Here is a 25273-nt window from a genome sequence, read left to right on the forward strand (position 1 = left end):
TGTTTCATAATCTAGAAGCAGGAACTCCCAATATCCCACAGCACTTTCCTCCCATGATAGTCACTTCCTCTTATATCAGGGAGACAAGGCTTCATTTCCCACCACAGAGCACAGTCTCGGGCCTCTCCAGGACAACATTCAAAGCAGGTTCCATACTGTATTTGTTTTTCTCTTTCTGACTTACTTCACTCTGTATGACAGACTCTAACTCCATCCACCTCACTACAAATAACTCCATTTCGTTTCTTTTTATGGCTGAGTAATATTCCATTGTATATATGTGCCACAAATACAGTATGCTAACACATATATATGGAATCTAAGGAAAAAGAAAAAAAAAAGGTCATGAAGAACCTAGTGGTAAGATGGGAATAAAGACACAGACCTACTAGAGAATGGACTTGAGGATATGGGGAGGGGGAAGGGTAAGCTGTGACAAAGTGAGAGAGTGGCATGGACATATATACACTACCAAACGTAAAATAGATAGCTAGTGGGAAGCAGCCGCATAGCACAGGGAGATCAGCTCGGTGCTTTGTGACCCCCTAGAGGGGTGGGATAGGGAGGGTGGCAGGGAGGGAGATGCAAGAGGGAAGAGATATGGGGACATATGTATATGTATAACTGATTCACTTTGTTATAAAGCAGAAACTAACACACCATTGTAAAGCAATTATACTCAAATAAAGATGTTAAAAAAAAAAAAGAAAAAAAAAGCAGGTCCCAGGAGCCACCAAGATGCATGTCCCTGCCTCCTTGTTCTAACTGCCGCTTCCATCCTTGCTGCTGCCTCTGCTACTGGGGCTTACCGGTGAGAGCCATGGCCTCAGGTAACACTGTGCAGGGATGCTCACCTGAGTTTGGTAGTGGTACCATTTCTGCACTGGCAGTGGGGCAGGTGGATCATTGTTCCAGCGCCTCATTCTTTTCTGCCTCTTTCTCTTCAGGACATTTCTCTGAATATTCTCTTTTACAACAAGGATCTCCTAAACAAATTCCCCCAGAATTCTTATTACTTAAGAAGCCCTTTCCTCTCCAGTTCAGGTTCAGACAAGATTTAGCCCACCCAAGCATTTCTCAGGACAGGGATTCCTAGCTGCTCCTCAACTCCTACATTTCTGACACCCTGTGAAGGATCCATGACCCTCTGCGGCTTTACCTGCAAGAATGGGTACCATCCTGAGGAAGGAAGGGAATGTGTGGCACATGACTCTTCCATCTTGCTGAAGACCATAGAATCTGGGAGTCAGAGTTGTCTTAGTTTAGAGGGACATAGATAGATAGATGATAGATAGATAGATAGATAGTTCGACCACCACTACACATGCATTGTAGAACTATTAGAAAAAAATTGGTAAGTGGTACTTTTTAGACTCTTAAGTCTCCCAGAATCTCAGATTTTTAGAATTATATTCTTCATGTGGGAGTTATACCTGCCTGTTCACTTTATTTTCCCTAGATCTGACCCAAGACCCAGGCAGACTGGTGAGGCATCTCTCCCCTCCCAGCAGTGTTTACATCTCAGTTGCAAGGTCATCCTAAAAGTGATTAAAAGCATAGATATATTTTTGAAACCTAATGCCTGGGTTTTAATTCAAGTTCCATCACTTATACCATGTTTGACATTGGACAATTACTAAACTTCTCTGTGCCTTTGTTGTCTGAAAAATGGGGTAAATAATAATACCTTACTAATAGGATTGTGGTGAAAATTAAAGAACTTAGTTAATATATTTAAGTATTTTGAGTGATGTTTGGCACACAATGGCTTCTGTGGAAGCTCTGGCTGTTATATTCTCCAGGGTTTAGTTAATGCAAATATGAACACATAAAAATGATCCCACTGTTTCTGGCCTTTACAACACTCATTCTGGGTCCTTGGCAAGCCTGTGTCTTCATTTAAAACTCACATAAGACATGAAAAACAGGAATCATTCATCATGCTTCATAGAAAAAGAAACCAAAACAGAGGGAGTGTTCTTCCCAGAATCTCCAGGCTTATCAGTACTGGGGCTGGGTGTTGAGCCCATGTCCACCTGGTGCCCAGGCCAGGGCCCTCCCTTGGACTCCAGGTCAACCATGGGAGGCCCTCAGGCACAGTCCTGGCTTTTTTTTTTTTTTTTTAAATTTTCAGTTTCAGGGTCACTAAAAACCTCAAGAGGAGTCCCTTAGGCCAGACAGGGGACCTGGAACTGACTTGTGTTTCCCTCCAGGAGTGGCAGATGAGGAAACGCTGCAGGTGATTCAGCCTGAGAAGTCAGTGTCAGTTGCAGCAGGAGAAACGGCCACTCTGCACTGCAACGTGACCTTCCTGCTCCCCGTGGGGTCCATCAAGTGGTTCAGGGGAACTAGCCAGGCCCAGAGTTAATCTACAATATCAGAGGAGGCCCCTTCTCCCGAGTAACAATTATTTCAGACACCACAAGGAGATACAACACGGACTTTTCCATCCACATCAGTAACATCACCTCAGCAGATGCTGGTGTCTACTACTGTGTGAAGTTCCAGAGAGGAAGCCCTGATGTGGAGATTAAGTCTGGACCAGGCACCTGGCTCTTTGTGCGTGGTAAGTTCAGACCCCTGAAAATCCAGCCCTCTGTTCTAAGACAGTCACAACTTCCAGTCTTTATCCTAAGGTTCGTGGGTTGTTAGCATTGTGTCAAGTCTGAGGATAAAAGATGAGGATAGTGAGAAGTCACAGTGAAGAAGAAGAGTAAAATGTAATCCCAGGGACATATCAGTACAATCCTAACCCTTCAGAATCTTATGGTTTTCAAAGGCCACAAAAAAGGCTTAAAAGCACAGTGGGTAAAGGTATAGACTCTGGGCCCAAATGGCCTGGTTTTGACTTCTAGCTCTCATTAACATGCTCTGTGTGACATTAGTGAGTTGCTTAAATACTCTGTGCCTCAGTTTCCACATCTAAAAGATAAGGATGAAAATAATATTTACTTTATGGATTTGTTGTGAGGATTATAAATATAAGTGCGTTTATAATACAAAGTACTTAGAAGAGGCCTGTAACATATGAAGTATTATATTAGTGTATATTGTCAGTATTCAGGATATTAAAACCAATCAGACGTTAAAATACATTCTTAGCAGCATGGAACCATATATTACACAGAAACAAAGATGTTAGAATTATTGAGGCAGAAAATTGTAAATATTACTTTTTTATGTAGAATATGTAATGCTTATGTTTCTTGGATTTTGTCCTGCATTTGTATAAATCCTGTATATTCTTGGATTTGGTCCTGACTGATAGAATCAAGGCTGAAGACAAACTCTGCAAGACTCAATATCATCCATTAAAGGAAAGCCTGGGAAGAAGAGCAAATAGTTCAAGCCTGTTTGTTAGCAAAGAAATGATTATAATGTTTTTGATATTAAAAAATGAACATGAAAGTTTACTCTAGCAGGATCATAGAAACATACAACAACAGAACTTTTGAATCTTTAAAATTTTAGAGACTTAGCACCATGGAGAAACAAGGATAATGGTAGGTGGTCTCTTGGGACAAAGAGAAGGTCATATGATTTTCAAGATTTGAAAATAAATAGCAAATTGTATGTGAACATTTGAAGGAAATCAGCATGAAATGTCCAAGGGTAACATTGAACACTAGAATATAAGGAGTACAGCCTTCAAAACTTTGAGAACCTGATTTCCACCTAAAATTCTACACCCAGCCAGTTTAAGTTTGCAAGATCATCAAGAACTACATTTCATGTACCCATTTTTTTTTTTTTTTTTACCAAACAGGGGTTAAATAAAAACAAGGTAAGAATGGAAAGCAGTAATAGGAGACTAGAGACCCCAAGGTAACAGCTGTGCAAGAGGCTTAGGAATGGCCACCGGTCATTCCAGACCAAGAGGACTGAGAGCTTTAAAGAGGAACATCTGCAAAAGATAGAATTGTTAGAATACTAAATAGTTCACAAACTTATGTCCACCATTTCTAATATTATTTAACATTGAGTTGAAATATAATCCAATGCTTTTAGAAAGAAGAAAGCAATAGAAAGCATAAGAATTATAAAGAAAATGGGAAAGCTGTCTCTCTATGGCATCTGGAAAACGTAATAGGATCAACATTAAATTTTACAATCAATAAGATAATTTAGTAATGTAGCAAGTTATAAAATCAACAAACAAAAAGAAAAATCTTTCATATATCAAACAACAACCAGTAAGAAGATATAATGGAAAAGACAAGACATACTTGATAGAAAATTTTAATTAAATTAAATACTTGGGTCAACTTCTACTAAAACCGTAATAAGAACTAGATTTACTCACCCAGTAAAAATCTAGGCAGGACTTCCCTTGTGGTGCAGTGGTTAAGAACCCACCTGCCAATGCAGGGGACACGGGCTCAAGCCCTGGTCCGGGAAGATCCCACATGCCATGGAGCAACTAAGCCCATGTGCCACAACTACTGAGCCTGCGGTCTAGAGCCTGTGTGCCAAAACTACTGAGCCCCTGCGCCACAACTACTGACGCCCACGAACCTAGAGCCCATGCTTCACAACAAGAGAAGCCCCTGCAATGAGAAGCCCGCGCGCCGCAATGAAGAGTAGCCAAAGCTTGCCACAACTAGAGAAAGCCCGCTTGCAGCAAAGAAGACCCAACGTAGCCAGTAAATAAATAAAATTTTTTAAAAAATCTAGGCAAACTATATGAAACAATGGTTGACAAGACATTGGACATCAGGCAACAAACAACAATAATATCTGAGAGATGAGAAACAAATGAGGTGAGACCAAAGGTTACCTCCAGTTTACTCTCTGGGAAAGCTTGCAGGGCACCACGCAGGGAGAGAGGACTCAGATGGAGCCTAGAAGTCTCCCTGAGTTGATTAGGAGGAGTTAGAAGTCCAAGGAGGGCAAGGTGGTAGAATTTTCAGAGTGGAGCACCAAAGAGGAAAGAGATACACAAAGAGTAAACTCCAAAGGTCTTGAGCTTGGCCTCAGGGGGAAAGTCCCAGGGCTCACAAAAGGCCAAGACTAGTGCCTGTTCCCATCAAACTGAGTGAAAAACCTTATATTTTGTAGGCATCTGGGAGAGTACACAGAAGGGTTCTGCTGCAGTAGAGGTAAAAGAATTAGCTCTAGGCTAAATGATACTGTGATTCAGCACCACAAATCTTAACTACAACATATGAAAATGTCAAACTGTTCCCAGGTAATTTAACCATGTCCCAAAATAAGTCGAGCATATTTATTACATTACAAATTTTCCAATGCCCAACAAAGTAAAAGTCACATCTGGCATGCAATAAAAATGATCAGGCATGAAAAAACAGGAAAATTCAATTTGTAATGAGAAAATCAATCATTTGAAAATGAACCAGAAATGACAGATGATAGAATTAGTACACAAGGACATTAAAGTTATTATAACTACACTATGGATGTTCAAGTAGATAGAGGAAAGTTAAATATGTGAAGTAGAGGCATGGAAAACATTTTAAAAGATCAAGACTGAAGTTTTAGAGATGGAAACTGCAATGACTAGGATGCAAAATAGGGTGAACATTATTCTGGTTCTAAAACCAGATAAGGAAAAATATATATCAATATCTCTCATGAACATAGAATTATTATAAAGCTACAATAATCATACAGGGTAGTATTAGCATCAAGACACACAAGTAGATCAATGGAACAGAATAGAAACTACAGAAATAAACCTGTACATATCGCCAATTGATTTCTTTCAAAAAAAAAAAGTGGTGGAGGAAAGAAAACAAAAATTTGTAAAGGCAATTTGGTGGAGAAAAGAGTTTTTTCAACACTGGCGCTGGATGAATTGGAGCATTAGTAGGCAGACCAATGGAACAGAATTTAAAAATCCAGAAATGAATACAGTTCCTCCTACCGTACACCAAAATAAATCCATATGGATCAGATATTTAAATGGAAAAAGTGAAACTGCAAGTATTAGATGAAACTATGTGTGAATTCTTTTATAATCTGGAAGTGGGGAAAACTTCCCAACATAATTCAAAAAAAAGAAGCAAAATAAGAATTTGACCAACTGTACAAAAAGAAACGTGTGTATGGGTGTGTACATGTATAATATTTTGCAACTGATAATATAGACAAAGAGTCACCCTAATATATATATAGAGCTTCTAAAATTTTAGAAGAAAATCACAAGAAACTTAATAGTATTATGAGCAATCCATATGAAAAGACAATTTACAGAAAATGAAATAGGAATATCTCTTAAACATATAAAAAATATGTTCATCACCTTTATATAAGAGGAAATGCAATTTAAAACTACACTGGGACACAATTTCTCACCTATTTGCTTGGCTAAAAATTCAAAAGTTTAACAACACACTGTGTGGCAGGAGCTATGGGGAAACTGATGCTTCCATAGTTTGCTGGTTGAAATGCAAAATTGCATTACTCAAAAGGAGGTGAATGTGACAACATCCAGGAAAATTATATGTTACATATACATATTCATAATTACATATTATCCTGTGAATACAATCTATCTTTTACAAATGTACCTCAGGGTATGCTAACATAAGTGCAAGATGACTTACACTTAGTCTCTTGATTACAGCACTATTAGTGAGGACAAAAGATGTGTTTCTAAATAAATTGTGGTACAGTTAGACAATGGGGTTCTCTGCACTGTAAAAAAGCATGAGAAGAACTCAGCACACTGCTTCAGAGGGACCACAGGATAACATTAAACAAGAAAACAACATATAGAACAGTGTGTGGAGCACACTAGGTTTTATGATTAGAAAAGTGGGAAATACTAGAATATTCATATTTGCTTATATTTTTAAAAGAAGAAAATAAATCAAAATCTAATTTTAAAAATTTACTGATGGGGAAGGTAAGAGAGTAGAAGGGACAGGAATGAAAGCTAGACTTCTCTGCTGTACCTTGATTGAGGTTTTGACTTTGAAAACCCATGAACATTTTAAATTCAAAATGAAAAAAGTCCTAAATACTAAACTACTAAATCCGAAATGAAATTACTTAATCTAACTATGGCTTACCCAGACAAAGGCAAATTATCTCAAGGGACTTTAAAACATACAGTTTTAGGATGGATTCACCCAGAGACAGATCTTGAGACAAGGATTTGAGTGCAGGGTCCCCCAACAAGGCAGTGGTGGATCAGACAGTTTAAAAAGGGTAGGTCCTCAAGCCAACTACCACTGTGGGTAACTGGAGCTTAATCCAGTTGGGAAACTGTGAGAAATGATACATAAGTCTCGGATTTATCCCTCTATATGGGAAAGGAGTTTGGGATATTATATACCAACTCCCTTTTGGTCATTGATTGAGAGCTGCTTCCAAAGGCGTTAGAGGGTCAGTACTCCAGTACTTTCAGTGTTCCGTGTGCACAGGCAACCTTCCAAAAAAGCAACCATAAAAAAATAAATAAATAAATAAACCTGTCAGGTAAAAACATGAAGTTACTGGCATTGGAGTGCTCCTGAGTGCACTAAAGTCGTCAAGCTCAGGGAGTTTGGGTGAGCCTTGGAGATAGTATGCAACACATAATAATGTGTATCTATATCCCAAATGAAACATATCTTGAGGACAAAAAGAACCAAAAATACCCCAAATGCTATTCAATAATCATATTGATTGGTATTAATATTGGTGTTGGTGTTGATAAATATTATATATGTATAGTAGGATGCAATAAATAAGTAATTGTGTTGGTGTCCTTAGAAATTGGGATTTTCAGCATGAGAAGCAGATACAGAGCAGAAACAAAGAAGCTACATTTGAAAACTGCATTCTTAAAATTAAATTAAAACTATTAGCATTAATCCAGTTAATTGTCTTTCTCCTAAAAAAATTACTTACTTCACTACCCTGTGCACCATAATGACCTGGTATACATGTACTCCAAACAGAAGTCCACTACAATACTTACCGTTTTAAAAAATACTGGCAGGAATTATACCCATCTGGCAGAAAGTTTGGGGATAAAGTTGTCATAGGTTCATAGAAAACTAAACCAATGAAGAGAATGAGACACTTAAAAACTCCTGGGAAAACGAAAAGTTGTACAAGGAAGGAAATTTACTCATGACTTATTAAATGGTCCAGTTGTGAACAATGCTTCTTTGGTCTTAATGATAAAAGTGCTGAATCCTGATAATATCAAAGAGTGGATGTGTCTCTGATAGAAAGATGTGAGGAGGGGAAGTGTGAATAGCAGGTGGAGGGAGATATAAGAGAACTAAGTCATCACCTCCTACAGTAGTAAGTCTATCCATAACATATGACACTGAGAAATGATAGCATGAGCACGTTATTTAGAAAGATAGAGAGGATGTCCAAACAATCAGCTAAAATAGCTAAGAGTGATTGATCTGTAATTTTTGCAAGGAAAGGAAGCTATGGGTTTGATATTTTTATTACACACCTTAAATGACTTTTTTTAAAAACATCTTTATTGGAATATAATTACTTTACAATGGTGTGTTAGTTTCTGCTTTATAACAAAGTGAATCAGTTATACATATACATATGTCCCCATATCTCTTCCCTCTTGCATCTCCCTCCCTCCCACCCTCCCTATCCCATGCCTCTAGGTGGTCAGAAAGCACCGAGTTGATCTCCCTGTGCTATGCGGCTGCTTCCCACTAGCTATCTATTTTACGTTTGGTAGTGTACATATGTGCATGAACAATGTGCTTTGGGAAGGAAAGGATGGAGTTGGAGTTATATGATTAGACCTGTATTTTAGCATGATCAGCGTAGTCTAGTTTCTGAGTCTGGGTGCAATGGTGGAGAAGCAAAGTCAGTGAGACAAGCCCGCAAGCTGTTATGATAAGAAGAGGCAAAATAAAAATGAAGAAGAGGAGAAAACTGAACATGAGAGATTGGGGTCATGTCTCACTGGGTGAACCATAAGGGCGGGTATCGTACTAGACAGTAACTTGCCATCTTCATTTCTCTCTCTTCTCTCTCCACCTTGCCTTGATCAAAGCTAAGCCCTCTCTTCCAGAGATTTCTGGCCCCTCCAACAGGGCCAACCCAGGCCAGATAGTGAATCTAACCTCCTCATCAACTGGCTTCTTTCCCAAAAACATACACCTCAAATGGTTTGAAAATGATGTGGAGCTTCCACCCTCATCGTCCGTCCTGGAGATGCTTCCTCCTACACCATCATCAGTACTGCCCTGGTGACCCTTGCCTTGCCCTTACTCTGCTCCTAGGTCACCTGCCAAGTGGCTCACAGTGAATTGCACAGGTAAGGGCCACCCACCTACCCCCATGGCCCAACCTAGGTGACCTCCACCTGTTCCCTGTTTGGAGCACCTGACCTGAGTTCTCCCATTCATTCTTCACCAAGCTGCACGTAAGGAGGGTACGAGTTTCCCTAACTTTTATCACCATCTTATTTCCTTAAAGGCCATGATCCAGTCCTTCTCTTTCCATGCTTCCTTCTCTTTAGTATATACTGGGAGCTGGAAGTCCATTCATTTAACAAGTGTTTCTTGCGCATTTGCTATGTGGCGGCATTATTCTAGGTGCTAGGGTTATCATGGTAAACAGAACAGACCTGGTTCTGCATCACTGGGTTCATAGTCATGGAACCTCCTGAACCAATAAGGTATAACTATATGATTATGACTTTTAACATTTGCCGTGATGGAAAGAGTACTGAAATAAACCCACGCACATATGGTCATCTTATCTTTGATAAAGGAGACAAAAATATACAATGGAGAAAAGACAGCCTCTTCAATAAGTGGTGCTGGGAAAACTGGACAGCTATATGTAAAAGAATGAAATCAGAACACTCCCTAACACCATACACAAAAATAAATTCAAAATAGATTAAAGACCTAAATGTAAGGTCAGACACTATAAAACTCTTAGAGGAAAACATAGGCAGAACACTCTATGACATAAATCACAGCAAGATCCTTTTGACCCACCTCCTAGAGAAATGGAAATAAAAACAAAAATAAACAAATGAGACCTAAGGAAATTTAACAGCTTTTGCACAGCAAAGGAAACCATAAACAAGACCAAAAGACAACCCTCAGAATGGGAGAAAATATTTTCAAATGAAGCAACTGACAAAGGATTAATCTCCAAAAGACACAAGCAGCTCATGCAGCTCAATATCAAAAAAACAAACAACTCAATCCAAAAATGAGCAGAAGACCTAAATAGGCATTTCTCCAAAGAAGATGTACAGGTTGCCAACAAACATATGAAAGGATGCTCAACATCACTAATCATTAGAGAAATGCAAATCAAAACTACAATGAGGTGTCACCTCACACCAGTCAGAATGGCCATCATCAAAAAATCTACAAACAGTAAATGCTGGAGAGGGTGTGGAGAAAAGGGAACCCTCTTGCACTGTTGGTTGGAATGTAAATTGATACAGCCACTATGGAGAATGGTATGGAGGTTCCTTAAAAAAATAAAAATAGAACTACCATACGACCTAGCATTCCCACTGCTGGGCATATACCCTGAGAAAACCATAATTCAGAAAGAGTCATGTACCACAATGTTCATTGCAGCTCTATTTACAATAGCCAGGAAATGGAAGCAACCTACGTGTCCATTGACAGATGAATGGATAAAGAAGATGTGGCACATATATACAATAGAATATTACTCAGTCATAAAAAGAAACGAAATTGAATTATTTGTAGTGAGATGGATTGACCTAGAGTCTGTCATACAGAGTGAAGTAAGTCAGAAAGAAAAAAACAAATACTGTATGCTAACACATATATATGGAATCTAAAAAACAAACAAAAAATCGTTCTGATGAACCTAGGAACAGGACAGGAATAAAGACGCAGACATAGAGAATGGACTCAAGGACAGAGGGAGTGGGAAGGGTAAACTGGGACGAAGTGAGAGAGTGGCATGGACATATATACACTACCAAATGTAAAATAGATAGCTGGTGGGAAGCAGCCGCATAGCGCAGGGAGATCAGCTCGGTGCTTTGTGACCATCTAGAGGGGTAGGATAGGGAGGGTGGGAGGAAGATGCAAGAGGGAGGAGATATGGGGATATATATATATGTATAGCTGATTCACTTTTTTATACGGCAGAAACTAACACACAATTGTAAAGCAATTATACTCCAATAAAGATGTTAAAAAAAAAAACAGTACTGAAATAGATGGAAACATGAGAGATTTAGTTTACAAGGAAATATGTTTTTGAAGTAGTGATGATGGAACCAAGGTATAAAAGATGAAAAAGAGTCAGCCAAGTTAAAAGTAGAGTGTTCCAGGCAGAAGAAACAGAATGTGCAAGGCCCTGCGGTGGGGTGGGGTGGAGAGTAAGACATGTTTGTGGAACAGAGAAGAGGCCCAAGTGGCAGGATCTTAGTGAGAAGAGGGGTGCCTGAAAAAGGAAATGGCTGGAGAGAAGGGACAGGGACCAGATCACACAGCTCTTATAGGCCACAGTAAGGAAGTTTCTCTCACTTTGGACTCTCCACGTGGGCTCCTAACCCCTTGTCCAGACCACCATGCCACCACTGCTTTGCTGCCAGTACTGCCTTTGAAACAGGCTTCCTAAATCCACCTTGGCAGCAAAGGAGGGAACAATGCAGGCAAGGCCATGCCCCACCTTTCTTGCTCTGACCTAATAAGACAAACCCATTATGGTGGTGTCAGACTTTGTATCTAAGCTTGCTCAACATATGCTTAACGTAGTCCCCTCAGGACATAACTCCTGGGATATTACAAATGTTACCTCACTCTGGAAATGTTCATTGTAAAAATTACATCATAGTGATTTGATTTCCACCATCACCCATCACCAACAAACAAAACAAGGTCTTTCTTAATGACCAGAAATTTTATCAATCCTTTTTCTTCCTAAAGTTCTATATCCATTCTAATTCCTGCAGTGAACTTTATACTACTGTAGCATATTTTTATGTGAAAATCTTTTATGGACCACAACATTATACATATCATAGAGAACTAAGAGAACACAGAGAACCGCTATCAGAAGAAGTATATAAATTAAATTTATTTGGTTTTTCCTTATGAACTAATGGTGTAAGTGTTTAAAAATTTTTTTAAATTGAATCGCATAATTGATCAAAACAACCCAGATATATGACAAATTCTGACAAATAATTATTAAAAATAACAATTAAATTTATATCAGAAAGGCAGCTCTGTGAGACAGATGGAGGAGCTTGTGGTTCTTTGATTAAAGCGGGCTCTCTGGACAGCAGTATTTTGAACTGTCCTTTTAAATTGTGTCCCAAATTCTTTACACCAAGGGCAATGTACCATAGTTAGTTTTGGGATGTATGGGAAAGAACTTTTTTTTTGTAAAGTTGAAGAAGGAGAATTGTGAAACAGGAGGCAAGAGGGAGATCCGGCCTTAGTGTGCAATTTTAGGAAAGAGTCTGGATCTCTCAGGATCTGGAGATTAATTGTATTAAATTACCTACGTATTTATTCTTTAGGATGTCATTATGTGCCCCCAGGGTAAGTGTAGCAACAATAAGTATAGACAGCCTTCAAAGTCGCTATGAATTTGGCTTCATCCCTCCCACGTTCTCCCTACTCATCATGGTCACCTTAAAGTCCTTGGAACATGCTAGGCTTCACCTTAGGGACCCTGCCCATGTCCTTCCCTCTGCCTGAGATGCACTTCCCCCACACAGCTGATCTCAGTGCCCTCTCTCCTTCCTCTTGCCCTCCCCCAGCCCCTTTGCCTAGAGTTCCAGTTACCAGGGCTGCGTAGTTATACCAAACTTATGCCAGTATTCTACACTTACTCCAAATCCTCAAAACTATTATGCTCTCATATTCTGTACATCAGGAATTTGGGCCCAGCAGGGATAGCTTGTCTCTGCCCTATTACATCTGGGACCTCAGCTGGATGATTCAGAGGCTGGAATCAGTGAAGGCTCTATCACTAACATGTCTGGCCGTTGGTGCTGGGGTGAGCTCAGCACCTCGGTTCTTACATGAGCCTCTCCTTATCATCTTTCCACTTGGGTTAGTTTGGGCTTCCTCAGAGCTAGCTGGCTGTGTCCCCAAGGTGAGTGTCCCAAGATTCCCAGGCGGAAGCCACATCAACTTTTATAACCCAGCTTTGGTTGACACACAGTGTCACCTCTGTTGCATTCTGTTCCTCATCACAAAGTCCTGCCCAGGATCCAGGGAAGCAGAAGTTGACTCCCCCACTGATCAGGAGTAATAAGGTTCTGGATGACAGTGTGGACTTGCTGTAGCCATTTGTGGAAAATACAATCAGCCACGTGTAATTCACTTCTATTCATCTTTCATATTTCTACTCAAAGGTCACTTCTTCTAGACACACTTCCCTACCTGCCCACCTCCAGACCAGGTCAGGTGTCCCTACAGGCTCTCATAACCCATGTAGGGGTCAAGTGACTGCTTTTTCCCCCTCTGTCCTCTCCACCAGAGCACGAGCTTCAAGAGGTAGGGACCACGTCTGTCTTTGCTCACTGCTCTATCCCGAGAACCGAGAGCAATGCCTAGAAAAGTGTGGGTGCTCCTTGAGCATCGTTTGCATGAAGGAAGAAGTAATGAAGGAAGGGCTGTTGTTTCAGTTGTTCCCACAGTGAAGATGTCAGTGCAGTGTGTCCCAAGCCTCCAGGTGGCCATCCTCACCTGCCATGTGCAAACGTTTTACCCTGAAGCCATAGAAATCACCTGGCAGGGGAGGAAAGGATGCTTCAAAACCTGTGAGGTCTTCACTCCCACCCAGAACCCAGATGGCACATTCAGCCAAGACAGTCATATCCTGGTCAGCACCTCGGAGGACAAAAGGCTGTTCACCTACCAAGTGTGGCGTGAGGCCCAGACACTGGTCTAGACCAGCGGGCAGCTGAGAGAGCTTACAGAACAGCAGGCGAGTCTGGGTGAGTAGGGGTGGAATAACCAAGCAGCCGAGGACTTGAACCTGGAGACAGGTCGGGTTCAAATGCTGGCTGTGCCCTGTTCATCATGTATGACCTTGGGAAGTCACTTCACCTTCTGAAACTCAGTTTCATCATCTTTAAAATGGAACAGCAAATACAGCCACCTCTACATGCTGTGATGCCTTAGGTACTAAAAAGCAGTAAGCACCACTTTTTCACATAGCTGCTTCGTGACAGCATATCCCCTTTACCATATATTCCTGTGAATAACCAAGGCAAAATGTAATATCTTTCCCCAATTCCCACCCAATCTCCCAAAAGCCATTTGGATAATATAATTACAGAGCACATATTAGTACTTTGCTGGGTGCTCATTTGATACAACGATGATCTAAAGTACATGTTATGATCCCCATTTTAAAGATGAGAAAACTGAGGCTCAGAGAGGGGAGGTGATTCCCTCCAAGACCAAGGTGTAGTGTTGGTACCTGAGTCTGGGGTGGACTGAGCCTCCCTGGTGGTTGAGTGATGGGAGCAGGAAGCCAGGTTCATCCTGATATCTTCCTGTCACCAGGTGCCAGAACATCCAGCTCCCTCTTTGGGACCCTCTTCCTGCTTGGCTGGAAGTTGTTTCCCCTGACTAAAATTTCCATCATCTATTCCTTCAGGAGGACCCTCCCTTGCAGGTAAATGGGGCATCCAGGATAGGGCTTGGGCTCCCGGGGTGTGACTCCAGGCCGACAGGGGGACACTGTGAGGAGAAAGCACGAGGTGCTCCCATTTCTCCTCTACCTTGAAGGCATGTTGAATCCAGAGTGTTCCTGAGAGCTGTACCCCATTCCTTCAACCTTCCCCTCTGCCTCTCACAGCTCCAGTCTGAGGATGCACAAGGATGCAGGCTCCCCTGACCTGGGCAGGGCCCACGGTGGAGGGGGATATAGATGGAGTTACTATAGAGAAAACATTGGTGAGGTGGTCTCTGAGGAGAATTCTGAAGAGAACAAAGGCTTCGCCCAGCTCTCTACTTCCTCTGCAGGTCATAGACGCCACAAGTAACATAGGACCCTTGTCCCCTCCAGTCTTATACAGGAGGACTGATCCAGGAGGACCACTTCCCATGATGCCTGTAGCCTCTGCCCCAGCTTCTCCTACCTCATCAGCCTTCTGAGACCTTTCCAGCACTGGCTGCCCCTTCCTGTCTCCTGCAGCTCAAGAGCAGCTGAGAGCCTGGACCGGGACGGTCAGTAGTGAGAGGTGGCCTCTCCTGCTCTACCCAGGAATGAAGCTTCTGCGGACACCTGACCCTTAGCAAGAAAACCAGCAGAGGTATGGCAGGCTCTTACTCAGGGAGAACCATACCTGTGATTCTGAAGGCCCCTTCCAGGCTCCTCAGGGAAAGCTCTCTGTGGGCACCCAAGTGCCATGAAACATTTACAGTCCCTTCATTTAATGGAAATAAAGGAAATACTAATGGCCAATAAACATAAAGAAACATGCAATCTCATTAGTGATCAGAAAAAACAAAAGCAAAACCACACTGATATGACATTTTGTGCCTAGTGGAATAGCCAAAAATATAGAAGCAACTGGCTCTTTATTACATTGATGATGTGCATTTAAATCACCATGACACCTTTACCGTAACTAGATGAGAGGAATGCAAGTAATCAGAAAGTTCAGTTGTGAGGTTTCTGCAACAAACCAGGGGACAGTTAGAGTGGCTTGAGCTATGGTGGTACCAGCAGAGATGGAGAGAAATTGACTAAAGTGAGGTGTATTTAAAGATAGAAAGGATGAGACACGTTTGGGGACTGAATGTGAAAGGTCATGGGAGGGAGGAACTGGGGTGGCTTCTGGGCTAGGTTGAGCAATGGATGAGATGCGAAGACAAGTGGAAGAATAGGTTGGTGATGGGAACTATCGGTTCAGTTCTGAACACATTAAACATAATGTTTGTTCATCATTCCAGTACAGATGTTGAGTAGGCAGACGTCTGTAGTTCAGGAGAGCGGTCGGAGCTGGAGAGATATTTTTACAGTCATTAGGTCTATAAAGCTGGTTGCCAGGGGAGCCAAGCAGCAGAGCTAAAATAACCATATTTTCCTTTTCCATCCCTCTTGCTTCCCAAAAGGCCTTGGATACAATGCAGTCTCCCAACTGTGGTACAAAAGGGGTACTTATGTAGGCATGGATTGGAAGGAGAACAGAAAGATAAAATATTTCCATTCGTCACGATGGCATGATTGTAGATATATTTTTCTTTTGCAGTTTCATATGATCTCCGCAGGGGTTGAGAATGTCCTCATTGTCTGCTGTCACACTGGGCTATCCTGGTGATACTTAGCAGTCTCACTGGACATTGTGGGAAGGACTGCAAAGAGAGTGTCATATAAGGAAGACATTCACAAGTGGGCAGTGAAACAGCTGAGAGAATCAGAGACTTTAGCATTATGGTCAGTCCGAGCTGGAAAAGCTCTTGGTTGCACCTAGTCCAGCTTCTGCCCCTGAACCCATTTTACAGATGGGGAACTTGTGTCTTGGAGATATTAGGTGACATAATCAAGATCAAACAATGCAACTCTGAAGCCACCATTCCAATGTATGCAAAAAGTATTACATTTTGAATTTTTTCCATGATTTAGCATGATTTCTGTTTTAAGCACCCTTTCCATGGACTTATTGTTGGTCAGTTCATGATCTCATTCATGAAATCAGGTTCCCCCACCCTCTGTGTCCCCAGTGATATTAAGGTGCCTTTGTGACATCTGTCCATCCAGGCATTTGCTGAGATATCCATCACCCTGTGCTGCCCTTGACTACAGATCCACACAGGTACCCCTAGCACTACTTCCTGATCTCACAGCTTCCACTTGATTCCAGCTCTGCCCACAATCCTCTTCAGCACACTGAGAAATCTGGCTACTCCAGGAATCTCTGCAAGGTGGTCTCAGGTCCTTTGACCTGGCAGAGCACACACCCAGTTCTGCTCTTCTGTTGCCAGGTCAGGCTAGAGGCAGTAATTTCACAAACTGTGTCACCAGAAAGGAAGGCACGTGTATTCCTGACTCCCCTGTCCCTCCAAGCTGGACCTCCTAAGGCTTCTCCAGTGTTAAGTCCCTCCAGTTCCCCTCCTCTCTCCAGTAAGTCGGACAGTGTTGTCTAGTCTCATAAGGTAACCAGAGGGTGAAGAGGAAGTAGAAAGGAGGGGCCACTCTACAGGAGCCTACATTTTTCCAAACTTTTGCATCCTTCATCTGAGTTCACCTTTTGAAACTCAAAGGTACATTTATCCTCTATTTCTGCAGTGACAGCCTCTCTGAAACAGATGCATTACATTTACCTGCTGCCTAATTTGGTCAGAATAAAGCATTCAACACTGAGGTGAAGGGATCAGTGAAAACTGGAGTACCGAGCTCAGCAGTGACACCAACAGGCACGTTTTATAACTACATGTCAGAAGCCCATACACTCTAACTCCAGTGCATCCCAAGTCTATGGATATGCTCACAACAAGGAAGGGCCTAGGTACTACTGAACCTCATTGCTGGCAAGATTGGTGGTTCTGTTAGTAAAGTGGCGGCAGGATACTGCTGTGAAGAGGCCCAAACAAGGGCACCTTCCACTGAGTGAAGTAGGATGAAGGACAGGAGTACTGGGGGCTGAACCCAGACACCCCTCACACTGCAGACCAAGACAAAAGGGACACAGGGAGGGTCTACACAAAGCCCATGACTTTTCCTATTTCCTTCCGGGTGAAGTTCACTCAACCCTCTTAAACAGACTCCCTTTGTGTTCGTGTTCTTGTAACCAGTGTATTAGACACACTGGGCCCTCCGAAGGGTTCAAGGAGAAAACTTTCTCTTTATAAAGAATGTGTCTTCAAGCCCACTGCCAGTATGGGTAACTGGAGCTTAATCCAGTTGGGAAACTATGAGAAATGACATATAAGTCTCAGTTTTATCCCTCTCAAGAGGAAAGGAGCTTGGGATAATTACATACCAACTCCCTTTGAGTAACTGATCTGATTGAGTACTCCTTCCAGAAGGCATTAGGTGCACAGTATTTCCAGTGTTCCATGTGCATAGGCAACCTGCAAAAAAAGCAACCATCCAAATCAAATCCTTTCAGGTAAAAACATGAATACATGGCATTGGAGTGCTCTTGAGTACACTAAACTGGTCATGCTCCGGGAATTTGGGTGAGTCTTGGAGACAGTATGCTACACATGTGTATCTATATCCCTAATGAAACATATCCTGAGGACAAAAAGAACCAAAAAAACCCCAAATGCTATTCAATAATCATACTGATTGGTATTAATATTGGTACTGGTGTACATAAATATTATGTATGTATTATAGCAGCAGTTCCCAAACTTTCTGGCACCAGGGACTGGTTTTGTGAAAGACAAGTTTTCCATGGATGGGGGTGGGGGGGATGGTTCAGGTGGTAATGCGAGCGATGGGGAGCAATGAGGAGCGGCAGATGAAGCTTTGCTTGCTTGCCTGCTGCTCACCTCCTTCTGTGTGGTCTGGTTCCTAACAGGCTGCGGACTGGTACCAGTCCATGGCCCAGTGGTTGGGGACCCCTGTATTGTAAGATGAAGTGAATAAGTAATTGTGTTGGTGTCCTTAGAAACTGGATTTTCAATATGAGAAACAGATACAGGATATAATCGAAGAAGTTAGGTTTAAAAACTGCTTTCTTAAAATTGGATTAGAACTATCAGTATTAACCCAATTGAATTGGCTTTCTCCTAAAAAAAATATACTTCATCACTGTGTCCACCAAAATGACCTGGTAGCTATGACAACCCAGTAGTAATAAACACTCCTAGTACACAGATTATGGTCTCTAAATAGCACTACCACTAAAAAGAACCATGTCTCCTTAGGGAAATGATTGATGTCAGACCATGGACAGGAAATATACAAAATGAGCTTGGAATATTTTGTTGTACAGAAGTAAGGAAGCAATATCAAGTGAAGTTATATAAAAAGACTCAGGAACTAACTTAAAGGAGGCTCCCACAGATGGGACAGTTTGAGCATTAAAAAGATAAAATTACAATATATTGACATCCATCAATGTTAAAAATGATGATATCACAATGGTATGAAAATTAAAGAAACGTCAATGGTCACTTTTGGAGATTACTAAGACACCAACTCATTGTTATGAATGCCAAAAGATAATAAGCAAAGGCATTTACCATGCCTTTCCTGTAAGAGTTGTATGTCAACCTCACACATGTGAGAATGGCTATCATCAAAAAGAACACAAATAACAAATGTTGGCGAGGATGTGGAGAAAAGGGAACCCTCATACACTGTTGGTGGGAATGTCAATTGGTACAGCCACTGTGGACAGTACAGAAGTTCCTTAAAAAACTAAAAATAGAATTATCCTATGATCCAGCAATTCCACCCCTGGCTATATATCTGAAAAAAACAAAAACACTAATTTAATACCTAAGATACATGCACCCCAATGTTCATAGTGGCATTATTTACAATTGTCAAGGTATGGAAGCAACCTAAGTGTTCATCAACAAATGACTGGATAAAGAAGAGGTGGGTTGGCCAAATAGTTCATTTGGGTTTTTCCATAAGATACACACACACACAATGGAATACTATTCACTCATAAAAAAGAATGAAATTTTGCCATTAGTAGCAATCTAGATGGACTTGGAGGGCATTATGCTAAGGGAAATAAGTCAGACAGACAAAGACAAATACCATATGATATCACTTACATGTGGAATCTAAAAAATACAACAAACTAGTAAATAAAACAAAAAAGAAGCAGATGCAGATATAGAGAACAAGTTACTGGTTACCAGTGGAGGAAGGGGGCAATATAAGGATGACGGAGTGGGAGGTACAAAGTATTGGGTGTAAGATAGGCTACAAGGACGTATTATACAATATGAGGAATATAGCCAATCTTTTTTAATAACTGTAAATGGATTGTAACTTTTAAAAATTGTATAAAAAAAGAAAATAAAATACATTTTCAAAAAACTTTTAGAAAGAATGGTATGTCAAGAGTTAATGAAGCAAAGAATAATATCACCTAATAAAGGCAGAGGTAATGGGAGTGCTAGATGATATTAAGGAATTACTAAATTTTAAGTGTGATAGTGGCATTTATATTACATTTTAAAAAGAATTCTTAACTCTTAAATATAAATACTAAGGTAGTAGTGAGTGAAATGATAGAGTGCCTGGTATTCGTTTTAAGACAATCCAGTGGATGGTAGGTGAAGTAAAGATGAAACAAGATTGGCTATCTGTTGATAATTGTTAGTCTCATGATGAATACTTCCTACTTTTAGGTGTTTTTACAAATTACCGTAATAAAAGTTGTGTTTGAATACAAGCATATAGATGCCCTGCAAAGTCTTTGTGCACTTTTAGGTATACATGTACCCCAAACTGAAGTCCACTACAATACTAAGTATTTTCAAAAATACTAGGAGGAGTGATACCCATCTCGGAAAAAGCTTGGGGATAAAGTTGTTATAGGTTTATAGAAAATTAACCAATGAAAAGAATGAGACACTTAAAAACTCCTGGGAAAACAAAAAGTTGTACAAGAAAGGAAATACAATCACAATATATTACATGACCCAGCTGTGAACAATTATCCTTTGGTCATAATGACATTGATAAAGTGTTTAATCTGCATAAAATCAAAGCATTGGATGTTTCCATGATAGGAGGTGTGAATGGCAGGTGGAGGGAGATGTAAGAGAGCTAAATCATTACCTTCTATAGTAGTAGGTCTATCCATAACATATGACACAGAGAGATAAATAATAATATAAGCAGATTACTTAGAAACACAGAGAGAAATGTCCAAAGAATCAGCTGAAATAGTTAAAAAGTGGTTGGTCTATAATTTTTAAGGAGAGGAAGCTAGGGGTCTGATGTTTTCCATGAAACACCTTATATGACTTTTAAAACAATGTACTTCCGGGAGAGAGGAAAGTAGGGAGAGAGGGAGGCGGGATGACATGGTTGGATCTGCATTTTAGCAAGATCACCATGGTCTGGTTTCTGAGTGTGGGTACAAAAGTGGAGAAACAAATCAGTGAGGCCAGCTGGCAAGCTCTCACGATAAGAAGAGTCACAATAAAAATGAAGAGGAGGAGAAAACTGAACTTGACTGAGGTGATGTCTCACTGGGTGAACCATAAGGGCGAGTATTGTACTAGACAGTAACTTGCCATCTTCATCTCTCTCTCTTCTCTCTCCATCTTGCCTTGATCAAAGCTAAGCCCTCTCTTCCAGAGATTTCTGGCCCCTCCAACAGGGCCAACCCAGGCCAGATGGTGAATCTCACCTGCACATCAACTGGCTTCTTTCCCAGAAACATACACCTCAAATGGTTTGAAAATGGTGTGGAGCTTCCAGCCCATCAGACCCTCATCGTCCGTCCTGCAGATGCTTCCTCTTACACCATCATCAGCACCACCCTGGTGACCCTTGCCTTGTCCTTACTCCACTCCCAGGTCACCTGCCAAGTGGCTCACAGTAAATTGCCGAGTCCCTTCAGTGGGCATGTGAACATCTCTTAAGTTCCTTCAAGGTAAGGGCCCACCCACCTACCCCCATGGCCCAACCTAGGTGACCTCCACCTGTTCCCTGTTTGGAGCACCTCACCTGAGTCTTCCCATTCATTCTTCACAAAACCCCACCTGAGGTGGGTACGAGGTTCCCTATCTTAAATGACCATCCTATTCCCTTTAATGCTGTAATCGCATACTTCTCTTTCAGAGCTTCCTTCCCTCCAGTGCAGTGGTCCCCAACCTTTTTGGCACCAGACACCAGTTTCATGGAAGACAGTTTTTCCACAGACAGGGGTGGGGATGGTTTCGGAATGATTCACGTGCATTACATTTATTGTGCACTTTATTTCTATTATTATTACATTGTAATATATAATGAAATAATTATACAACTCACCATAATGCTGACAGGAGACAGAACTCAGGCAGTAATGCGAGCAATGGGGAGCAGCTGTAAACACAGATGAAGCTTTGCTCACTCGCCCACCACTCACCTCCTGCTGTGCGGCCCCATTCCTAACAGGCCACGGACCGATACAGGTCCGTGGCCTGGGGGTTGGGGATCCCTGCTGTAGAGTATTTGGGAGGTGGGAGTTTATTCATTCATTCATTAACAAGTGTTTACTGAGCATCTGCTGCATGGTGCATTATTCTAGGTGCTGGGGGTTCCATGGTAAACAGAACAGACCTGATTCTGCATCATTGAGTTCACACTCACGTGAACACCGTCATCCAAGATGCAAACAAATATACGGTTATGACTTGTGACATTTGCCATAATGGAAAAGAATTGACTACCGAAATAGATGAAAACAAGAGAAATCTAGTTTACAAGGAAATACTTTTTGAAGTAGTGATGATGGAACCAAGGCATATAAGACGAAAGAGAGTCAGCCAAGTTAAGAGTAGAGTGTTCCAGGCAGAAGAAACAGAACGTGCAAGGCCCTGCGGTGGGGTGGGGTGGAGAGTAAGACATGTCTGCGGAGCAGAGAGGAGGCCCAAGTGGCAGGATCTTAGTGAGCAGAGGGGTGCCTGAAAAAGGAAATGGCTGGAGAGAAGGGACAGGGACCAGATCACACAGCTCTTATAGGCCACAGCAAGGAAGTTTCTCCCACTTTGGACTCTCCACGTGGACTCCTAGACCCTTGTCCAGACCACCATGCCACCACTGCTTTGCAGCCAGTACTGCCTTTGAAACAGGCTGCCTAGATCCACCTTGGTATCAAGGGAGGGAACAATGCAGGCAAGGCCACGCCCCACCTTTCTTGCTCTGACCTAATAAGACAAACCCATTATGGTGGTGTCAGACTTTGTATCTAAGCTTGCTCAAGCTTGCTCTAAGCTTGCTCATATGCTTAAGTAGTCCCTCAGGACATAGCTCCTGGGATATTACAAATGTTACCTCACTCTGAAAATGTTCAATGTAAAAATTACATCATAGTTACTTGATTTCCAGCATCACCCATCACCAACAAACAAAACAAGGTCTTTCTTAATGACCAGCATTTTTATCAATCCTTTTTCTTCCTAAATTTGTATATCCATTATAATTCCTGCAGAGAACTTTATACTACTGTAGCATATTTTTATGTGAAAGTCTTTTATGGACTACAACATTATAGATATCATAGAGAACTATGAAAACACAGAGAACTACCATCAAAAAAAGTATATAAATTAAATTTATTTGGTTTTTCCTTATGAACTAAGGGTGTAAGTGTTTAAAAAAAGGCAGCTCAGTGAGACAGATGGGGGAGCTTATGATATTTTGATTAAAACAGGCTTTCTGGCCAGCAGTATTTTGAACTGTCCTTTTATTTTGTGTCCCAAAGGCTTTACACCAAGGGCAACGCACCATAGTTAGTTTCAGAATGTATGGGGAGAAGATTTTTCTTTTGTTTTTTTCTTTCCTTTCTTTTTTTTTTTTGAAAGTTGGAGAAGGAGAATTGAGAAACAGGAGGCAAGAGAAGGATCTGGGCTTAGTGTGCAATTTTAGGAAAGAGTCATATGAGGGTTCAGGATCTGGAGAGTAATTGTATTAAACCACTGTGTATTTACTCTTGAGGATATCACATGTGCCTCCAGGGTACCTGTGGCAGCAGTTAAATGTAGACAGTCTTCAGATTAGCTATGAATTTGGCTGCATCTCGTCCATGTTCCCTTACTCACCCTGGTCACCTTACTGTCCTTGGAATATGCTAGACTTCACCTCAGGGCCCTTGCCCATGCCCTTCCCTCTGCCTGAGATGCACTTACCACACACAGCCGATCTCAGTGCCCTCTCTCCACTTCTTGTCCTCCTCCAGCTCCTTTGTCTAATGTTCCAGCTACCAGGGCTGCATGATTATCCCAAACTTATTCCAGTATTCTAAACTTACTCCAAATCCTCAAAATTATTATGCTCACATGTTCTATACTTCAGGAAATTTGGACAGGGCCTAGTAGGGATGACTTGTCTCTGCTCTATTACATCCGGGACCTCAGCTGGATGATTCAGAGGCTAGAATCATATGAAGGCTCCATCACTAACATGGTGTGAACTCGGTGCCTCAATTCTTACATGAGCCTCTTCTTATCATCTTTCCACATGGTTAGTTTGGGCTTCCTCAGAGCTAGCTGGCTGTGTTCCCAAGGTGAGTGTCCCAAGATTCCCATGTGGAAGCCACATCAACTTTTATAACCCAGCCTTGGACCTCACACAGTGTCACCTCTGCTGCACTCTGTTCCTAGTCACAAAGTACTGCCCAGGTTTCACGGGAGCAGAATTAGACTCCCCAGTGATCAGGAGTGGTACGGTTCTGGATGACATTGTGGGCTTGCAGTAGCCATCTATGGAAAATAGAATCAGCCAGATGTAGTTCACTCCTATTCATCTTTCCTATTTCTGCACTTTTTCCAGAAACCCTTCCCTACCTTCCCACCTCCAGACCAAGTCAGGTGCCCCTACAGGCTATCATAACCCATGTGGGGGTCAAGTGACTGCTTTTCCCCCTGTCCTCCCCACCAGAGCAGGAGCTCCATGAGGCAAGTACCTGCCTGCCTTTTCTCACTGCTGCATCCCAAGAACTGAGAGCAATGTCTAGGAAGGTGTGGGTGCTCCTTGAGCATCATTTACATGAAGGAAGAAGTAATGAAGGAAGCGCTGTTGTTTCAGTTGTTCCCACAGTGAAGATGTCAGTGCACCATGTTCCAAGCCTCCACGTGGCCATCCTCACCTGCCATGTGCAAACGTTTTACCCTGAAGCCATAGAAATCACCTGGCAAGGGAGGAAAGGATGCTTCAGGACCTGTGAGGTCTTCACCCCCACCCAGAACCCAGATGGCACATTCAGCCAAGACAGTCATATCCTGGTCAGCACCTCGGAGGACAGAAGGCTGTTCACCTGCCAAGTGTGGTGTGAGACCCAGACACTGGTCCAGAGCAGCATGCAGCTGAAAGAGCTTACAGAACAGCAGGAGAGTTTGGGTGAATAGGGGTGGAATAACCAAGCAGCTAAAGACTTGAACCCGGAGTCAGGCTGGGTTCAACTGCTGACTCTACCATGTTTGGGAAGGTCACTTCACCTTCTGAAACTCAGTTTCCTCATCTTTAAAATGGAACAACATATACAGCCACCTCTACATATTGTGATGCCTTAGGTACCAAACAGCAGTAACCACCACTTTATCACACAGCTACATCCTGACGGCACATCCCTTTTACCAGATATTCCTGTGAATAACTAAGATAAGATGTATTATCTTTCCCCAATTCCCATCTAACCACCCAAAAGCCATTCAGATTCAACCATTACTGA

At 41.7% G+C, this 25273-nt stretch overlaps 1 pseudogene; it reads left to right on the top strand.

Moving 5' to 3' along the window:
• Positions 1–738: 738 nt before the first annotated feature.
• Positions 739–24950, top strand: LOC137750361 (signal-regulatory protein beta-1-like; annotated as a pseudogene).
• The last annotated feature ends 323 nt before the right edge of the window (positions 24951–25273 follow it).

This window comes from Eschrichtius robustus, chromosome 16 (genome assembly GCF_028021215.1).
Source record: "Eschrichtius robustus isolate mEscRob2 chromosome 16, mEscRob2.pri, whole genome shotgun sequence".
Classification (NCBI taxonomy): domain Eukaryota; kingdom Metazoa; phylum Chordata; class Mammalia; order Artiodactyla; family Eschrichtiidae; genus Eschrichtius; species Eschrichtius robustus.